The sequence below is a fragment of the Neophocaena asiaeorientalis genome, unplaced genomic scaffold (assembly GCF_003031525.2).
Source record: "Neophocaena asiaeorientalis asiaeorientalis breed wild unplaced genomic scaffold, Neophocaena_asiaeorientalis_V1.1 scaffold36, whole genome shotgun sequence".
Taxonomy (NCBI): domain Eukaryota; kingdom Metazoa; phylum Chordata; class Mammalia; order Artiodactyla; family Phocoenidae; genus Neophocaena; species Neophocaena asiaeorientalis.
In genome coordinates, this window is record NW_020174149.1 from 8,727,134 (window position 1) to 8,735,909 (window position 8,776).

General features: G+C 40.2%; 1 pseudogene; it reads right to left on the reverse strand.

Moving 5' to 3' along the window:
- Nucleotides 1-2,708: 2,708 nt before the first annotated feature.
- On the reverse strand, nt 2,709-3,663 carry LOC112406311 (serine/threonine-protein phosphatase PP1-beta catalytic subunit pseudogene; annotated as a pseudogene).
- Between the last annotated feature and the right edge of the window lie 5,113 nt (nt 3,664-8,776).

Consider the following 8,776-nt stretch of genomic DNA (forward strand, 5'->3'; position numbering starts at 1 on the left):
TCTGGTTTTGGAATCAGGGTGATGGTGGCCTCATAGAATGAGCTTGGGAGTGTTCCTTCTTCTGCAATTTTTTGGAAGAGTTTGAGAAGTTTAGGTGTCAGCCCTTCCCTAAATGTTCAACAGAATTCTCCTGTGAAGCCATCTGGTCCTGGGCTTTTGTTTGTTGGAAGATTTTTAATCACAGTTTCAATTTCAGTGCTTGTGTTTGGTCTGTTCATATTTTCTATTTCTTCCTGGTTCAGTATTGGAAGGATATACTTTTCAAAGAATTTGTCCATTTCATCCAGGTTGGCCATTTTATTGACATAAGTTGCTTGTATTAGTCTCTTATGATCCTTTGTATTTCTTCAATGTCAGTTGTAACTTCGTTTTAATTTCTAATTTTGTTGACTTGAGTTCTCTTTTTTTCTTGATGAGTCTGGCTGAAGGTTGATGAATTTGTTTATCTTCTCAAATAGACAGCTTTTAGTTTCATTGATCTTTTCTACTGTTTTCTTAATTTCAATTTCATTTATTTCTGCTCTGATCTTTATGTTTTCTTTCCTTTACTAGGTTATTTTGTTGTTGTTCTTTCTCCATTTGCTGTAGGTGTATGGTTAGGTTGTTTATTTGAGATTTTTCTTGTTTCTTGAAGCAGTGTCATATTTTTATGAACTACCTTCTTAGACCTGCTTTTGTTGCATCCCATAGGTTTTTGGTCATGGTGTTTTCATTGTCATTTGTTACCAGGTATTTTTTGATTTCCTTTTTGATTTGTTCAGTGATATCTTGGTTATTTAGCAGCATACTCTTTAGCCTCCATGTGTTTGTGCTTTTTACATTTTTGTTCCTGTAATTGATTTCTAATCTCATAGTGTTGTGGTCAGAAAGATGCTTGCTATGATTTAAGTTTCATTAAATTTACTGAGGCTTGATTTGTGACCCAAGATGTGATCTATCCTGGAGTATTTTCCATGTGTACTTGAGAAGAAAGTGTATTCTGCTGCTTTTGGATGGAATGTCCTATAAATATCAATTAATTCTATCTTGTCTTATGTATAATTTAAGGCCTATGTTTCTTTATTAATTTTCTGTCTGTATGATCTATCCATTGGTATTAAGTGGAGAGTTAAAGTCCCCCAATATTACTGTGTTACTGTTGATTTTCCCTTTTATGGCTGTTAGCATTTGCCTTATGTATTTTTGGTGCATAAATATTTACAATTTTTATATCTTCTTCTTGTATTGATTCCTTGATCATTTTGTTGTGTCCTTTCTTGTATCTTTTAATAGTCTTTATTTTAAAGTCTACTTTTTCTGATATGAGTATTGCTACTCCAGCTTTCTTTTGATTTCCATTTGCATGGAATATCTTTTTCCATCCCCTCACTTTCAGTCTGTATGTGTCCCTAGGTCTGAAGTGGGTGTCTTTTAGACAGCATATATACAGGTCTTGTTTTGTATCCATTCAGCCAGTCTGTGTCATTTGGTTGGAGCATTTAATCCATTTACATTTAAGGTAATTATTGATATTTATGTTCCTATTACCATTTTCTTAATTGTTTTGAGTTTGTTTTTGTAGGTGTTTTTCTTCTCTTGTGTTTCCCGCATAGAGAAGTTCCTTTAGTATTTGTTGAATGTTGGTTTGGTGCTGCTGAATTCTCTTAGGTTTTGCTTGTCTGTTTAGCTTTTGATTTCTCCATTGAATCTGAATGAGATCCTTGCTGGATAGAGTATTCTTGGGTTTAGTATTTTTCCCTTTCATGGCTTTAAATATATCCTGCCACTCCTTTCTGTCTTGCAGAGTTTCTGCTAAAAAATCAGCTGATAAGCTTCTGGGTATTTCATTGTATATCATTTGTTGCTTTCCCCTTGCTGCTTTTAATACATTTTCTTTGTATTTAATTTTTGTTAACTTTATTAATATGTGTCTCAGAGTGTATCTCCTTGGGTTTATCCTGTATGGTATTCTCTGTACTTCCTGGAATTGGGTGATGATTTCCCCATGTTAGGGAGGTTTTCAACTATAATCTATTCAAATATTTTCTCAGACTCTTTCTCTTTCTCTTCTCCTCAGACCCGTATAATTCAAATGATTTTGTGTTTAATGTTGTCCCAGAAGTCTCTGAGACTGTCCTCGTGTCTTTCATTCTCTTTTTCTTTGTTCTGCTCCATGGTACCTATATCCACCATTCTATCTTCCATCTCACTTATCCGTTCTTCTGCCTCAGTTATTCTGCTATTTGTTCGTTCTAGTGTATTTATCACTTCAGTTATTGTGTTGTCCATCACTAATTGTTTGTTCTTTTTTTCTTCTAGGCCCTTGTTAAACATTTCATGTATCTTCTCAATCTGTGCCTCCATTCTATTTCTGAGATCTTAGGTCATCTTTAGTATCATTACTGTAAATTCTTTTTCAGGTAGATTGCCTATTTACTCTTCATTTATTTGGTCTTGTGGATTTTTAGCATGTTCCTTCATCTGCAACATATTTCTCTGTCATCTCATTTCGTCTAACTTACTGTGGTTGTGGTCTCCTTTCTGCAGGCTGCAGGGTTGTAGTTCCTTTTGCTTCTGTTTTCTGCCCCCTGGTGGATGATCATAAAGGGTGTCAAATGGCTTGATGGTTTTACAGTGCTCACTTATATATTATGAAGTATGTCCTTAACAAATCTGATGGTTTCTTTACAGAGTTCCTTTCTTCACCTTTTATTCAATGGATTAGCTGTTCAAGGTGGAGTGACAGGATGTCCTGAACTCAGTCTGCCATATTGGTTCTTAGCTTTCTTTTCAGATGACTTCAATATCTAAAATAAACACATCAAAGTTTCATCCACACTTATCATTCCACCAGCATCATCAAACTCACCAAAGTAATTTGGGGCTGAAAATATGGTTACCAATTATCACTTAGCAAGGATTTCATATCCATCTTCCACCACCTGATGAGCTTGACAAATGAAGTCTGAATTATGATGATTCAGAAATTTACCAATGACAAAATCTCTAAAGTGAAGGAAACACCACGACCATTTTCTTCCCAAACTTGTACTTCCTTGTCTGGGTCAGACCACAACAAATCACAGAGCAAACCTGTATCAGGGACTTCAGTGGGTCTCACAATTCTCCTAATCTTCTCCATAGATTGCAGGTCTGGTAACAGTCCTCCAAGACAACAGAAAATCTTCTCACCCACAATGGCAGCTGTAGGCAGACAGTTGAAGCAATCAGTTAAGGTCTTCCACAATTTAATATTAAACCTTCTTTTGCATTACTCATAGAATCTATAAATGAAATTGACTCTAGCACAGTCATGGTTTCCTCTTAAGAGAAAGAAATTCCCTTGATATTTGATTTTATAAGCTAATAGCAAACAAATGGTTTCCAAAGACTTCTTTCCTCTGTCTACATAATCTCCTAAGAAAAGATAGTTGGCTTCTGGGGTAAAGCATCTGTATTCAAATATTCACAGCAAATCTGTATACTGTCCATGAATACCTCCACAAATTTTCAGTGGCCCTTCCAATTCCAAAATAATAGGCTGGCTGAGAAAGTTCTCCCGAGATTTGATACATAAGCCCTGAACTTCTGCTTCAGTCATCTGCACAAAATTCCTGGACAACATCCTTACACCTCTAGCAGTCAGGTGATAAGACTGTCCACATTCAGTTCCCCATCTGCCATCTTGTTGGCACCAGATGCTCCATCCTGGGGAACAAGTTTTTCTCAGGTGCGAGGGCTGTGGCAACAGCTTGGTATTCCCTCATCTATGAGTCATGCAGCATTTTGACCCTGGTTCCAAATCCTCCTTCCCCCATGCCCTCCCCCTCCCCCCTCCCCACCAAGTAGTGGAGGGCCCACACACTCGAAGGCACCCACAATAAAGAAAGAAAGAAAGAAAGAAAGAAAGAAAGAAAGAAGTGGAGCCTCCACAAACTGGGCCATGTCAGACCCAGCAGCCCTAAACATTCTTGTATATATCTTTTGGTACATAAATATACACAATGCTGTACATTCTATACACAATACTGTAGATGTGGAATTATTTAACCAAAGGAATGTGCTAATTTATACTTTGTACATGAGTGAAGGAGATTATTTGTCTCTCAGTACTGTCACCAGCACCTAGTGTCACGAATCATTTGCATTTTAGTATTTCAGGTGGGTTTGTTGTAGTTTTTCATTGTGGTTTTAATTTGCATCTCCCTGATGACTAATGAAGTTGATTATCTTTTTTTTTGTGTGTGGTTCTCGGTCCTTTCACTGTTGCAGCCTTTCCCGCCATGGAGCACAGGCTCCGGATGTGCAGGCTCAGTGGCCATGGCTCACGGGCCCAGTTGCTCTGTGGCATGTGGGATCTTCCCATACTGGGGCATGAACCCATGTCCCCTGCATCAGCAGGCAGACTCTCAACCACTGTGTCACCAGGGAAGCCCTGATTATCTTTTTACATGCTTAATGGCTATATTGATATCCTCTTTTGTGAAGTGTTTGTTCAAATCTCTTACCCATTTTTCCATGGCTGTCTTTTTTATTTTTATTTTTTTAATTTACTTGTAGGAATGTTATATATAGTAAGAATATGAGGTCTTTGTCATATATATGTATTACAAATATCTTCTCATGCTCTGTGACTTTCTTTTTGATATTTTAAGAGAGTCATTTGATGAAAAGGTCTTAATTTTAATCAAGTCTAATTTATCAATCTTTTCCTTTATAGTTAGTACTTTCTGTTCTAATTTAAGAATATTTTGTCTCTCTCAAAGTCTGTGAAGGCATTCTTCTATATTATTTTCTAAAAGCTGTATAATTTACCTTTCAAACTTAGGGCTATGATTCATTTCAAACTACTTTTTTTCTGAATAATGTCAGTATTCAATTTTCCGTACAGATTTCTAATTGATCTAGGATCATTTATTGAAAAGATCCATTTCTTTCCACTGCATTACATTTGCTGACTAAAACATTATTCACAATCTAAAAATTGAGGGTAATGTTTTAATCAGCAGGAATTTTTAGGGCTTCAAGCCCAGGGGAAGCATATCAAGTAACCCTGACAGAACGGCTCCAAGGAGGCAGGGTGGGGCTGGGGGAGCTAGGATATATAGGAGTTTTGCAACAAAGGGCAGGTAGTAGGAACATCAAAATATTACTGTTAATTAAAGAAAGCCAGATATCCCAAGTTAAATAATTTAGCACCGTTTTAATGCTAAATACCAAAGGGAGGATGTATGGGAAGATGCAAGAGTTTGGGCTCACTGAAATCATTCCTTTGATATGCACTTCAGATATCTGGGGCCAATATCCTGTGTTTTCACATCCTGAGTTTTCTCAGGGCTCACCGTAGGGCGTGGTTACAGTCTGATGGCTGTTAAATGACAGGTATTCTTTTCCTTCATGTGTTCCCTTAGGGCTCACCAGCTCACCATTGGCAGTGGCTGCAATCGCTGATGACTGTGACATCCTTTGTTTACTATGGCAGGCAACATTCCATTTATCACATTCTCAAGTGGAGAATTTAAAGTTATCAGTGAACATCCTTATGACAATTATTTTAAAATGTTCATTAATTAAATCTCCTCTCAGTTTCATTAATGTATTTTTCTGAGATCTTATCTTGTTCTTTTGTTTGAACCAAATTCCTCTGTTTCTCCAATTTTCTTGACATTCTGTGTTGATTTCTATGCATTGGATAAAACAGCCACCACTCCTAGTCTTGAAGGAGTGACCTTGGGTAAATGATGAAACATTATTCAACTTTGCCTTAGCTCTTGGTTGTCTCTCAAACCTTTGTGATTGTCCAAGCAACTTATTTTACTTTTAATATCTCCCAGTAGTTGTGGTTGTGACAATGCAACCAAGCAGAACCATATAGGGCCTTCCTGGGACAGGCCTTCCTGCATATCCTCTGCTTTAGCTCCTCTCTGAAGTACCTACATAGTATTTGATGCAAATTTCCTTAGTTTTTTGCAGATGTGAACCCCCCCCCACAAGGTAAGAACTACTTGATGACCATGAAAACATAGCCCCAGGCCTCTTGGAGCCTAAGGGCTGATAATGTTAACCCCTGTGACACCACCCTGCTGCCTCACCATCAGCCAATCGGAGAATTGTGCATAAGCTGATCATGTATCCTGTGACCCACACCCCTCCTGGCCTTTAAAAATGCTTTGCCAAGGGCTTCCCTTGTGGTGCAGTGGTTGAGAGTCCGCCTGCCAATGCAGGGGACACGGGTTCGTGCCCCGGTCCAGGAACATCCCACATGCCGTGGAGCGGCTAGGCCCGTGAGCCATGGCCACTGAGCCTGCACGTCCGGAGCCTGTGCTCTGCAACGGGAGAGGCCACAACAGTGAGAGGCCCGCGTACCACAAAAAAAAAAAAAAAAAAAGCTTTGCCAAAACCCTTAGGGGAGCTCAAGGCTTTTCAGGGCATGAGCCACCTCATCTCCTTGCATGGCCTTGCAATAAACCTTTCTCTGCTCCAAACTCCGATGTTTCAATTTGTTTGGCCTCACAGTGCATCAGGCACACAAACTTGCATTAACAATTTTGGCGAAGCCAGCCTAGGTGTCCACAACTGTGGCAGGTCGATCCTGGCCTGGGGAAACCCCCTGAGCTGCCAGTGGCTGCTGGAGCCCATTTTGCTCTGGTGGTCTCAGAGGGACTGTCCCCAACAGGCGCTGGCCGCCCATGGCATGAGGTTGTTTGGAGCCAAGAAACGTCCAGAGCTGAGGTCCACATTCAGTGTCATTGTGTGAGTTGCTTCAGCTTATGCAGGCTGGGAATTCTCTCCACTCCATTTGGACTTCTTCCCTTCTGGAATGTGAGCTACTTGAGGGTAAGTTGCTCCAGTGTGCACACCAGGAACATATTCCTTCAATTTGGGCTTTTCCTTTATGGGACAAGCCAATTTGTTTTGTTGGGGTACCCTGTTGCAGATGGGAATTGTTGTTGAACTCTACCTGATTTGGGAACTGGTTCATTTGCGAGAGCTGGGCTTGGTGGAGGCTTCCGTTTTGGAGTAAAAGGGGAATTCTGGACTACACCTCTTCTGACTTTCTGTCTGGGTGACCGTATCTTAGTTGTTGTTTGTGTTTTTGTGTGTATCATTTTGGCATGAGCCACTCATGGTCCATTCTTTTTTGGGAACCAGGCCACTCTGGACCCTCCATCTGGGAATGGAGGTGGAATTTCTGGGCTATGCCTCATTTGATTCTTTGTTTGTAGGACCATGTATTTATTGTTTGTATGTGTATTAGTACTTTCATTGGCCAGCTGAGACGTCTCTGGTGAATAGTGGGACTTGTGTGTGATGAAACCAGAGTATCCTTCCCTATTGATTTGGTTTTGCCTGCAGTGGAGTGTTGATCAGGATTGTCTTCCTTTTGGGGGCTAGGGGGAACTGTGACCCTGAGAGACCAATTTGAATTGCTGTTTGCTTGATATTTGACCACACTGGCCATGAATAATTAAGTATGGATGATCAGAGCTCTGTTCCATCTTATAGTTTCCTGGGGTACTTCTGCAGACCTAAGAGATCTTTAGCTATGCTCCCTAAAAGAAAGAAAATGCCTCAATACTGCCTGAGATCTGGAGAGCAAAGGCCCCTAATGGCTTGGCTATTATATCAAAGTGGGTCTTTTGCAATTGCTTTTATCTTGAGGGTATGTGTGTGTATGTGAATGCGTATCTCAGTACCTGAGTCCAAATCCCTTTTTCTCTTCCTGGTTTTGCTGAAAAAGGGGCATGCAAATATGAGCGGATGATATGTATTATTGTATTTGTTTGTTTAGACTGAGGTGGATATTTGGGGACTGGGAAAAAGAAAGTTCCCTGAAAATAGCCTGAGAAGGCTGGGTTTTGCTTAAGTAGTTAGAAGAGGAATTTGCATTTCTCTTCCTGTGCCTTTGAGACATAAAAGATCTACCTGGGCTCTCTGAAGCTTATCTAATCAATCTGTGTTGCTTGGAACTGAAGAAAAAGGGGTTGCAGAAATAACATTCATAACTGCCTGGGATGTTCCCTCAGCCAAACTTTAATTCATAAGCTTTGTAAGGGTGTGAAGAAAATTACAGTATAACCTATTAATTATAAAAATGTGAAAGAGGTCCAACAGGGACAGGAGACTCTCTTCCAAAGGAAACTAAGGGAGGCTTTTAGGAAGTATACTAATGCGGATCCCTCCTCCCGCAAGGAACAGACCCTTTTGACTATGCATTTCATAGCCCAGTCTGCCCCAGACATCAGGCACAAAAATCAGAAAGAAACTACTGGTCCTCAGACACCAATGAATGATTTGTTCCAATTGGCTTATTTGGTTTTCAATAATACAGATATGGTCGAAAAGGTAGAATGCACCCAAATAAATATGCAAAAGGCCCAGATGATGGCAATGGCTTTGACCCCTCAAAGACCACCAAAGTGTAAACAAAGTTATCCAAGGAGAAACTTGCCTGTATCTTTGAGATGCAAATATCCTATCTGGTCTTCTCTGCCATCCTTTTAAAATGCAAATTTTGAAAGAGGATAATTTAGAAATTGACTTGTCAAGGGTAAATAAAAATCTTAAGTGCCTTTTTTTTTTTTTTTTTTTTTTTTTTTGCGGTACGCGGGCCTCTCACTGTTGTGGCCTCTCCCGTTGCGGAGCAACAGGCTCCGGACGCGCAGGCTCAGTGGCCATGGCTCACGGGCCCAGCCGCTCCGCGGCACGTGGGATCCTCCCACACCGGGGCACGAACCCGTGTCCCCTGCATCGGCAGGCGGACTCTCAACCACTGCGCCACCAGGGAAGCCCTTAA